Below are 12,785 nucleotides of genomic sequence, written 5' to 3' on the forward strand. Positions count from 1 at the left end.
TATTCAGCAGTCTGCTCTCCATTCACATTTGTTCTATCTTTCTTTTAGGGGTCTTGGGAGTTATAACTTAATTCAGAAGAAAAGAGCATAACTATACTTAAGAATCCCCAAGAGTGAACTTGTTTCTCAAGCTGATAAATAGGTTCGAGCCCAGCTTCTTAAGCAGTAGGTCCTGAAATGTTTGACTACAATAACACATTACAATATTACAACCAAGAACTAATTCCGCATCAATTATGCAATGACTCGGCAGCAGCACTGGGAGTGCTTGTCTGCACTGCCCATGAGACTTCAGGACAGCTTGGTTCTCAGTCCATTTACTGATGTGTTTGCTCCTTGACCTAGAACTGACCTTATTCTTTGAATGTACTTAGAATGGTATAAAACAGACTGGAAGAAATTAAACCCACTTCAGTTTCAGGACTGGCTCGAGTCATGTTATATTGTTGTCTAATTGTCTTTCTTTTCAATCCTTGCTCCCTCGACCTGGTTGACTGACTAAGCTGGCTTGGTCATAGATCTGTTGCATGGCTGATATCTTTGGTGGGGAGGTGCCTCAAGATGGACCTGGTAAGCCATCCTGTTGCTTTACAAAATATAACAACTGCACTGTGTTAAATGCTACACTTGAAAAAATGACTGAGTTGCTAGCTTGAGTTTCATTAAAAAAAAATGTCAGATCAATTTTGTTTGGGGATTAGGTTGGGATTTCCACGAATTTCTTAAAAGGCTACTAAACACACATCTGCCCTTTTATATTACATTTAGAAGCAAAGAAACATTCTGAACATTATAATTAACTCTGTAAAATATTGAGAGCTCTCTTTGCCCTGCAGTGTCAAGTATTTGACTATGATGAAAGTCTTCATTCAGACATAAGCCACTACATCCAGCTCATTAGTACAGAAGCCTGCTCTCGTTATCAATGAGTAATAAAAGTATATATATATATATATATATATATATATATATATGAAAAGAAAGAAAAGAATTATTGGTATTAAAGTTAATCAATGAACTTGTCATCTTCCCTGACATCTGAGCAAACCTTGGATTGAACAGGGTTCTGTGGGGCTAAAACAGTTGAGCATTAGAGATTTCTAAGAGATGGTACGATATATTCATTATGAAAGTAGCAGAGGTCAATAGAACTCACATAATTTCAATTAGCAGTGACTCTGTGGAATGGGTATACTTGATATAGGAACCGGAGGCGTCAACAGCTCATTTTAAGGCACCAACATGACTGCTACTGGCATTACTGAGAATCAGAATGAACTATTGGTTACCGAGAATTTCTTTATAAGGAATAAAGGACTCTAAGACAAGCCTCTTTGGTTTTCGTAGTTGCTCCAGAGTGTGATTTGTGCAAAGACAACTATTATTAGTCCTATCACCGTCTACTAAAGCGTGTCACTGAGCTTTGGTATGTTTGGCAGCCTGGGAGACTTGCTTGAGAATTAGGTTCCACGGGAGTAACATTGTACTCCAATGCTCACTAACCACTGTTTTCGCCTTATGGTGTTAGCACTTGGCACTGACACAAAATAGCAGATGGCTCAAAGATATCAATTGTTCTTCATTCAAGAAGAGTGTCACAGGCAGAACTCAATTATGCACAAAAGGCTACAGAAGCCTTTTGTAAAAGAAGTTTTAGTAGGTACCTCTACATCTGTGTCTTTATTGTTTGTACTAACAAAGCCTCAGCAGGGATGCTACCTGAAGTGGAGCTACTCCACTTAATTATAAAGCACTGGGGTGCTTTGCACAACACTAATAGCCACATAAAACAGGAAACAATCTTGAAGGGAAACAGCGTATGTCTCTGCCAGCAGGAGATTCCAGAATCTCCTCCTAACCATCTTCCTTGAATCTCCTAACCATCCCTGAGAGCAGTGTTAGGTTTGTGAATTCTCACCTGTAGTTTGATTAAGTTCATGATTAAGGTCTTGGCACGTGGCTCTGCGGCAGACACGAGTATAGACAGCATTCACGCGGCTTGAATTTGGTCCTCAACATGGTCAATAAAGCATCATCAGTATTGTTTTAATCCTGGCTAATCTTCAATAAGCTACTAATGAATTTTCAATATATCCATTTACTAAAGGATGTGATGTCTCCTCAAAAGTCATCTACTCGAGAGGGAGTACTAGATGCTCAATGTGCTACTTACATCACCCATAAATGCACTGCTCAGTTGTATCAAAGCATATGTGAGAATCTGGGTTTTACTGCAAAGGATCGATTGGACTCTTAGGTCAGTAGAAACAAATGATTCAATCTTTACTTCTTAGCATAATATGTTAAATGGGTCTGATTTTGTATTGATAATAACCCAGAAAGCCTGGTTAAGAGCACATATTGAGTTTTAGAACCATTCTAAGAGATAGGTATTAAAGGCCCTTAGTAGCAACTTTTCCCATTACCCAAAGGAACCAAAGGGGTCCTTTTCTGACTTAGAACCATTAAAATCATTCTAAAAAGCTGTGTCAGTTCTACATGCATGCACATACTGAAAAGTGTATGTGTGTATGTGTGTGTATTTGTGTGTGTGTGTATGTGTGTGTGCATGTATACATGTGTGTATATCCCAAATTACCTGTTTTAGTTCATGATAGTGAAACACAAACTAAGATAACCGACATAAAAATAACCATGTATTTTGGCTCAAGAAATTTATTCATATTTATTTTCAAATGATAGGTCTTTCATGTAATGACAAAGTACTTTTTAAACCCAGAATTGGTCTTTGGGAAAAGAGCAGTATAAAAAAATAAGGTTAAGATAGATTTCATTACTACTTTATAGTGAGTGAGTTCCTTTCATTTTCACTAGATTATTCATAACACATACACACACACACACACACACACATAGCCTTACTCACTACATATACACACATACACACATACATAGACATACTTACATACATACACAAGTATACACACACTCACATTCAGTCATGTAATATGTACATGCGTAGAGATAAAAACACGTATAGACACTATCTATCTATCTATCTATCTATCTATCTATCTCATACAAAGTGACCTAGCTGCCTAGATATGACAGAGAATTTTACATTAATAGTCTAAAGGTAAAATTGCCATTCTCATTTTTAGTGCTTTTTTCATGACTCCCAGAAGAAGTACTCTTTGCAAAGAACAATAAAGAAATATAAACAGGTATTGTAGTGCATATCTTTAATTCTAGCATTCAGGGGGCAGAGAAAGGCAGATCTCTGTAAATTCAAAGCTAGGGTGCTCTACATAGTAGGTTTCAGGACAGACCCTATCTAAGAAACACAAAGAAAAACAGAAAGAGAAAGAAAGGACAAGAGAAAGGAAGGGAGGAAGGAAGGAAGGAAGGAAGGAAGGAAGGAAGAAAGAAAGGAAGGGAGGGAGGAAGGAAGGAAGGACAGAAGGAAGGAAGGGAGGGAGGAAGGAAGGGAGGGAGGGAGGAAGGAAGGAAGGAGAAACAAAGATATACACCAATACTATGTTGCACAAAGCAAAGCTCATGACTAAAAAAAGATAAGCAATGGTCATAGCAGGTGGTAACTGGGAAGATGTGATGATTCTGGGGTTTTCTGGGTGCTGAGCATAAGTCATGGAGACGGAGATGAGAAAGAAAGAATTCAGAGGCAAAGATAAATGGCTACACCTTAACAGGAGAAAGAGAAATCTTAACAGATAGAACATTGCAACAACTCTCTGGAAGAATCCGTCTAAGTTTAATCTCCACAGCCCTTCCAAGAAAAGCAGACTGCTGACGACAGTGTAATAGACAGTATAATACATTGATTGTCAAGTTTAAAACAGAAGGGATGAGTTTGACAGACACAAATAAAGATGATCGGTGTTTGGTAAAACAGGTTAAAAGGAAAAACAGTGAGAATTCTAAAAGTTCAAAGTAAGAATTATGAACTGGCCTTTGCAGAAATGCAAGCATTGAAGAGTTGCAAGCTGAGAGTTTCTGGAACTTGTTCAATCTGACACTGGCAAACCTGTGTCTATCTAAACATTTGCTCCCTCTTATAACTCGATGGTCTGAACATGTTTCTTAAAGTAGTGAAGGAGGCAGGCATATAGTGACCATCGAACAGAAGTGCCCCTCCCAGTGAGCACTCTGCTCTCCACAACTCCAAACACCAATGCTCCTGTCACAAGCTGCCTCAGTTTGTCAGGGCCACTCATCTGGCCCTGCTCCCTCCCACCCCCAACCAACATGCTTCTCTCATCTTCATTATCATTTATTCATGACCCTCATTTTCTAATCTCTGAAGTTCCATTTCAGTCTGAAAACAGCACAAGAAAGAAAGACATAAAAACAGGTCCAAATGAATATGAAAACTAGTAAACCATAGTATAAATCTAGAAATGTCAAATATTATTTATTCCATTATAAAATGATCCTTATTGACTTATGAACTTTGATTAACATGATAATAAATATCTTCCAAAAAGAGAGGCCTGGACATAGTGACACCAATTCTACCAACTCATAAAGCTGAGTCAGGGCATCACTAAGTTAAAGACGTGCCTGAGCTTCTGAGAGAAGAATTACAGCTAATGGGCAACCTAGGTAGACTTGATTTCAAAATGATAAGTAAACCCATGATTTCTTTTTTAATTAATTGCTGTTACTTGCATATATGTATCTGATATACATATATATTTCTAAATATAACCTTCTCAGCTTATACAATGTTACTCTTATGTGTTTTTGTTTTCCAGCTGATCATTTAATATTGAATAACCAGTTGGTGAGTTCTTCCTTGTAGAAAACTATTTCTCCTACTCTCTGTGTGCGATAGTTGCCTAGAGTTCTTTTGCAGTCTTGTAGGCTCGGGTATATGGAAATGTTTGGAGAGAGAAATTTTCTAATCTCAAAAATATAAGAAAAGATAATATAACTTTCATGTTTAAAAGGACCACAAACCTAAGTGAAAATATTTTCAGATATAGGTCTGTGGTAGGAAGCATTTTCAGAATGCACAAGGTTCCATTTTCAACTCCTACCATTTCAAAATCAATAAATGATAAAAATATAAATGACAAGTAATGAAAAGAATATTCCAAAATATTTCAAAATTTATATTTTAAAACAAGTTTTCAATTTCACATGATATTCTCACAAATAGCACTATGAACAACAACCATGAACATGACTTCTAAGGTGATGCCTTAGGGATGTGTGCCAAGGCTGTCATTTTTCTGTGGTTTATTATGTGGTAAAATCATACTATATTCTATACATTATTAAGAATGGGAATGAGAAAGTAGAGTGAAATAGAGGGCTACAGAGTTATGAAAATTTGCATTGACATCACAGCATGGATGCAAAAAGAGGGATTGAAGGGAAAACATACAGCAAAAGTATTGTAATTCTAACTCCACATGTCAAAGTGCTGATGCCAGAAATTCCAACTTGAGCATAATCAACTTAAAACAGTCTCAGAAAACAGGGAACAGAGTCAGATACTAACACGTTGACCTGCTGTGGGAGGCTTGAGAGTTGTGCTTAAAGATAAGCACTTGGGGATCTAGGAATGTTAAACACACACAGTGTCTCTTCAAAGAAAGTGATGCATAACCTGCTATCCTGCCAGGAGATTGGAAGCAGATGTGGTCAATATACTTGTGACTGATGCCTCCTTGTAGCTAAGGCCATACGGATTCTCCCTAAAAGTGATTGTGAGCTCGTCAATCTAAAGAACCCATCTTTATGAAAGGTGTCACATGTAGCCAATCTATAGACCCCATCTGTCACATTGAATCGATCACATATACTTTACAAAGAGTTTCAATGCAGTCATGTCTTCAGCCTTACTGTGCACGTGGGAATGAGTTAATCATCACCAGAAAAGTTCTCATCACATTGTGTTGTGCTTAAATATGCCTAACGTACTACTCAGGGTCAAACTCCTGATGGTTGAATCAACACCAACTACTGAGTCGTGTTGAGCCAAACTGCCCTTTTAACCCTTAAGGATATCAATCTGCTGGCTGTGGTGACGGCAGAGATCCCTCATTCTGATGACAACTGCATTGTGTTTAGAAAGAAGGCAAGTGTGCCAAAGTGACCCTCATAAAACCAAAAAAACAAAACAGTAAAAAACCAAAACTACCTCTTCCCAGTATATCATAATGACGGGACATCACAGATCCAGTTTCCGCCTATGGGCATGGGATGCCTGGTGTGACAAGGAAAGGCACAACTGAAACATGCACTAAAGAATTCAAGTGAGACTAACAGCTTTCCTCAGTTGACATTGAAGTTACTGTCCTATCATTGTTTGTGTGGTGTGGTGAGGACAAGATTATTTGGCAACTATTTCTCTACTGCTTTGGTGTCAATCCCTCACAAAACCAAATATTTTATTTTCTCAGATTAGGGACAATGATTCCAAATGGTGCCATGCCATGCACTGTTCCTGGACTACTAGAGAGACTCATTCTTCACTGTAGAGAAAGTATATCCATTTTTACTACAAGTGTCTACTAATCGTGTTTGTCAAAGTCCTGTTAACAAATACTATGCCACACATTTTATTAGGAAATAGTATTAGAAATGTACCATTGTAGTCATCAATAATTTTGTCCTGTTTTCATTTTTCTTTGTGTTTCTTCATGAAACACTCTGGGTTAAAAGACCATTTCAGCTTTCTACTTTCTGAATCTACCTGCATTTCCATGGTTCTACCAAAAACTTGTAGTGGCTTTCTCTATATCAGTTAAAAACATTTGAAGAAAAATTCAAGGATTTATCTAGGGAGATGGGTCAGTCTGTAACATACGTATAAGCTTGAAGGCCTGAGTTCTGGTCCTCAGAAATAACATAAATAGCAAAAGCTGTGTGTGTTTTATCATATCCATAACCCAAGATCTGATGACCCAGAAACAAGAGGTTACAAGAAGATGACAGTGTCTAACTCACAGGTTTATTCTTCAATAAAGTATAACATATATAAATTTAATGTATTCCCTTACTCTAAGTGGTAAATATCCAACATAGCACTAATCCCATGAGACTTCTCTGCTAGAATTAAACGCATGAAACAGGAACATTCATAGTCTTGTTTACTGTGGAAATTAAAATACTCACTCAAATTACTTTTATTAAATTGTTAGGTATAAATGATTTTACAGTAATATTTGTTGCGAATGCTTCAAGTATAACTCTTCTCTTGAAAATCAATGAAATACTTTGAAAAACCAACATACTGGGAAACAGTATAACAGGTGCAGGTGTATTATGAAGATAAATCTGTTGATACAGATTGATGAATAGTTCTAAAGAAGAAAAGACGTTAACTCTTTCATTTATTGTTGAGGTTTTGGTTATACATAAATCATGTTGCAAAAATATGGCTTTTTTTCAATTGAGGCACACTATTTAAAAAATTAATAACTAAGATCTTGGATGTGAGATACAGGCAAAAGTCTGCATTTCATTGGGATACTATTTTAAACTGTGGTAAACTTAGTTGTTGGTGGCAATATGCTTAGCATTCTATTCATTAAGGAACATATAAGCCTATAGTTTCTAAGTTATTGATATTTTTGTGCATAAGGAGATACAGGTGTGCTCATTTACATACATTCAAACACAGTCAAGACAGCAGAAGAGATTGTCAGTCCCTTTCCCAAATGATTATGGGATTAACACACAATATAAGACCACACTTTGGATTAAGACTTATGTTCTGTGATAGTTTTTTCTAGCTACCACCTGGTCTTTCAAAATGGAACAAGCAATGTTAATATATCTAGCTTATCCTACTGGGATCAAATGGCCAGATATGTTTTAATATTTTGAATGTGCTTCTTATTGCTTTTGTATTTCCATCTAAATTCCCATGGAAATACCATAGACTTCAATAAAAACTCCAGGATGTGGCATCAGGATGGCCAAACTATCCTCTACTCCAAAAGGTCGTCTCGAGATTATTTAAATCTTGTATGAAAAGTAAAGAAGGGACTTTTTTTGTGTTTTAAAAAAAAGCAGTAGTGTGCTCATCTGTGCATTTAGAAAACGTTTTGTAAACTAGTAATTTGTTCAATTTCCTTACCAAAGAGAATACTTGTCTGCCATCACTCAGGAAACCACCTCAGTCATTTGTCATCCCTCTTTATGCCCCTCCCTTTTTCATTTATGTCTTAAAATTTAAGGTAACACATTTTCACACTATGGCCTTGATATTAAAGTTATTTGTTAATTTGACAGAGTTAAATATACCTGTGAAACCAATATTTTTCCACTTAATGATATTTAAAATATTTCCAATCATTTAGCATCCGTTGATTTTTTTTACTTCCTAGACTTGAATGGTGCTGAGGAAAAATTGTTAAATCTCATCACTGTCCAATAAAACTATGAAAATAGGTAATAAAATAGTTAAATTATAAATTAGCAATTTTGAAAGAAAAAACTGTTAATGATCTGTGTTCCTTTAGTACACTGGAATGTTGCAGCCTGCCTATAAACATGGTGTTCAGTGTAGACTTCTTGGAATCCACCCAAAAATTAAGAACTAAAACTACCTTGTGTATAGGTTAGGTCTTCATCATGGACTCAGACAAAGCAGTAGTGTAATCTTTACAGAAGGATATATATATATATATATATATATATATATATATATATATATATATATATTTGGGGGTACATCATGGTGATAACGTTGTTCCCAGTGACAGTGCTTAGAAATCCTCATAGTTCAAATCTTTGAAATGAGCACAAGCAGGGCAAGGGGAAAGCGCAAATGTTCTATTGCACATCAGCCTCAGGATCTGTAATTAAGAACTGTGAAATGTTATTATAATGTCTACTAGGAGAATAAATTTGCTTTTCCTAAACAGAAAAATATAAATAGAATTCTATCAAGATTACCAGAAACAGTTCATGTATATTTCTTTTAAAGTAATTAGATGAAAGTTTTCAACTTAAAAAGAAGATGCTGCCTAATCTTTCTGAGCAACAATTGGTGCATTTTTCATAGAAGTTGCATAGCATCCTGAATCCTCCACTGATAAAACTTATTGGTACTTAGCTAAAAGCTAAATGTACAGTTGTATATTTAGTGTAGTTCCATAAGTTGTTTCAGTTTTGAATGCATGCAAATTGAATTTTGAGCTAGATTTACAACATTCAGTGACAAAAATAGTTTCCATAGCTGTCCTGATGGTTTGAGAGACCCACATGAAGCTCATTAATTGCACGGTGTTAGGCCTTTCTATACCCAATCACTTATATATCATTTAATATCGACAAGGAGAAATGAATGATGTGAAAACATCTGCCCAATGTTGTAAACCTTTATAGCCGGTTCCCCAGATAGCTATAAATATTTAATCGAGAGTTTTTTAAGTCTCTTAGTTATGAATAGTCATGTAAAAACAAAACACATCCCACATTAGTAAAAGAAAAATAGCCACTGTATACACTAGGAATCTATAATAAAAAAGATGTCAACAGGTTACAAGGAATAGGTAAAAATGGTTTCTTACCATACTACTGCAATGGTTAATACATTACTTTTCCTAAAACAGAATTACTTATTAATCATGTCATATCCTGCTTGCCAACCCCCCCAATAAGTTTATAAAAACCAAATGGAAGCTATCTGTATTCTAGTTTGATCCTTTGTTATCTTGTTTGGTTCTCAGTACATTATGCTGAATAATTGGTTTAAAATCCTGTACATTTAAGTCACTGATAATAAATTGTTATATAAATGTTACATAAGTTCTGCTTTGTTCCTCTGTCTCCATATATTAGAACCTCTTTAACTATCTTTAGTATCCAATTCCTTACAGCTTTTCATCTTTCTGTTTTACTAAGCTGTCAGAGGATGAACTGGCCAGGGCGGCTTCACCTCTGTTCTCAGCTTCTGGGTGGGATCCTTCAAGGCACTCTAAAGAAGTGTTTTTATTCAAAGTGGGAGATGATCAAACTGAGTACAGATAAGTTAGAACATGGCATGCCACACAGAATGTGTGATTTAGGGTAAGAGTTAGTCACAGCAGAAAGGGTCACCATGGGATTTAGAGTAAAGCCTTTGGATGACAAGCTGCTTGTTCTCTACTGTCCCATATACTGTGGAGTGGAGTTACTCAGATACAAATTGTTCAGCCAGGGTCAGTTTGAGGAACCTGAGATTCACAGAAGGAAAGTGTGAGAGATATGCAGAACTGAATGGAGATAAAAGAGTGGTTCTAGCAGATTCAGATCATTGATTTTTTTTCTTACTTTCTCGTTCCAATTAAAACTTTCTATCTTTTAAGGCAACTTGAAATTTTAACTATAAAATAAAGAGACTACACTTTATGGTATCCAAAGCTAAAAAATTAGGTTGAAATTATTTTACACTAAATGCTAGTACAGCGAATTTCAAGATTAAAGCAGCAGAAAGGTGGTTTTTATAATCACTGAGATCATAAACATTAATGGAATACAAGAAATGTGCAGTTACTTACTCTTTCTTTAAATCATTACTACCAACTGTTTAGGAAGGTTTCACAAAACTACAAACGCATCATTGTAGTACATACTACAAGATTAATGGATTTGGGTTCAATGTTTCCAAAAGAAAATCTGTACTTTTCAATATAAATAAAATCTAGAAAAACTTTGCAGTTATTTACTTTGCAACATATATAATTTACATTTATAAGGAGAATTCATTCTCGTAAGAATGATTGAATTAGTAAAAATCCACCATAATGTAAACATTTACGGTATTGGCTGTGGCATGTGTGAAGGAAGTCAGGGAAACAGATTAATAACTCTCCTTTCTCTGCCAACTTAGAAATCCAAAGAAGGCACCTACCCTCTCTCATTTTGCTTTGTGTCAAATCCCTTCTTATCTTTGGATCACCCTGACAAAAATTTAAGTTGATGAAGAGATAGCTGAGGACACAGATAGGCACAGTTAAGGAAGTCTAAGGTCATGCGGCTTGCCTTCCTGCACACACTCATAGGTGGCTGCGTTTTATAAGGATGATACACGCTCATTAGATATAATGAAAAGGAGTTAACGATGATGACGAATGTAAAGTACTTAGATCAGAACCCTGGAATGAATGCTTATTAGCTGCCAACATCTCTCTTTACAATAGTTAGCTATTCTTCCTGAGAATAATTGCAAATACATAGATTATAAAGTTATATAAAATTTATAGTTATCATTTATGTGATATTTACTCTATTCCTGATATATCTAGTCCTCAAAACACTATGACTTAACCACTGTTACATCTAATACACGAGAAGCTGAAGGGAAGAGAGCCTGACTTGAAAGCATGTAACTGCTCCGCAGAGAAATCCTCCTTGTCCAGATTCTGGTCCATGGGAATATAATAATAAAGGAAAACAGGAGCAGGAGCTTTGTGAATTATATTGCTAAGAAGGTTGTTATCATTGATTTGAACATGATGTTTGAATGATAATTTTTCAAAAGGAGAGGTGCTGACCTTGTCTCCCAAAAAACTTCTGAAAATGATGGCTAGTGTTTACAGAATATTAGAATCACAGCTTGTTTTTGAGATCATCTAGACCTTGGTAATTTGTAAGTTCAAAAGTGAGACACAAGGCAGTTAGGTGAATTGCTTAAAATCACAAACGAATTAGTAGGAGATCTTGAAAGACTGTCAATTTCTTAGACATCTGGTCTTGGGCTTTTCATGATTTCTTCAAAGAAGCTGCATTTTTAGTGTTTGGCTTTTTATGGTCAATCTTTCAAGTGCTAACATATGGAAGAAAATAATATTTATAGCTGAAGTGTTCTTTCAGGCATTGCTAATAGTACAGCTGAATACAGCATACATACTGTATCATTAGTCTAGAGATAATGTTTAGCCTTTCCAGATATGTTAAGTTGGATTAAAGTGGAAATCCAAGCATCTATGGTAGTGAATAGGGATTAAATTACTTTGTTTCAAACAGCAGAAGTTAATGCTGTATGTCACAACTAAGAATTGTCAACTCTGATTTGCCAAGTCAAGGACAAAAATCATATCAGTTATGCAACCAGATTGGGAAACAATATAAACAAAGATTTTACAAGGAAGGAATAATGTATTATGCAAATTTGGACAATAAATCCAGCTGAGTAAAAAATGCACAACCCAGAAAATAGAAGAAATTTTTATTAGTGATTTACATAATAGGATATTTTAGAAAATTAAGTTCTATAAAAATAAGTATTCATCGATGAGCAGTTAAAATCACACAATGGAATGAATAGAGAAGTTGAACCCAACAAATAATTCGATCACTGAAAACCAAGATAAAAATGAATATATTAAAAATATAAAAAAACAAACTGCACATGACTGAAAACTGAGTTACTAAAGTGACTAAAACTCTTGACCCATGTGTGTCAATACAGAAGAGGGATTACGTTTCGTACATCAGAATGGAAATAATACACCAGGAGGTCAAAATATTATTCTATACAATCCAAGTATTCCTGAAGTCATCATCTGAACTAAAAAGTAACTAAAACATAGTTTTTTTCCCTCAAAATAATCCATTATTTGAAAGTGAATATATAATATATATTATATATAATATAATATATATAATATAATATAAGTGAATATAATAGAATATTCCGCACACAGTGCCTGTCCTAGAGAATGTTAGCTGGAATGGTAAAGATGTAGTTTGTCAACTATCTAAGACATATAATAATCTGCTTAAGAAACTATTCATAGCAGTTGGCATGGTACACACAATTTCATAACAAGGGCCAATGGAATAGTGTGTGTGTAAAGGGG

At 35.4% G+C, this 12,785-nt stretch overlaps 1 protein-coding gene across 5 annotated transcripts in view; it reads right to left on the minus strand.

Annotated features, from left to right (window-relative positions):
• Mdga2 (MAM domain containing glycosylphosphatidylinositol anchor 2) overlaps positions 1-12,785 on the minus strand; it is an 864,098-nt gene that overhangs the window by 154,526 nt on the left and 696,787 nt on the right.

The sequence above is a fragment of the Rattus norvegicus genome, chromosome 6 (assembly GCF_036323735.1).
Source record: "Rattus norvegicus strain BN/NHsdMcwi chromosome 6, GRCr8, whole genome shotgun sequence".
Taxonomy (NCBI): Eukaryota; Metazoa; Chordata; class Mammalia; order Rodentia; family Muridae; genus Rattus; species Rattus norvegicus.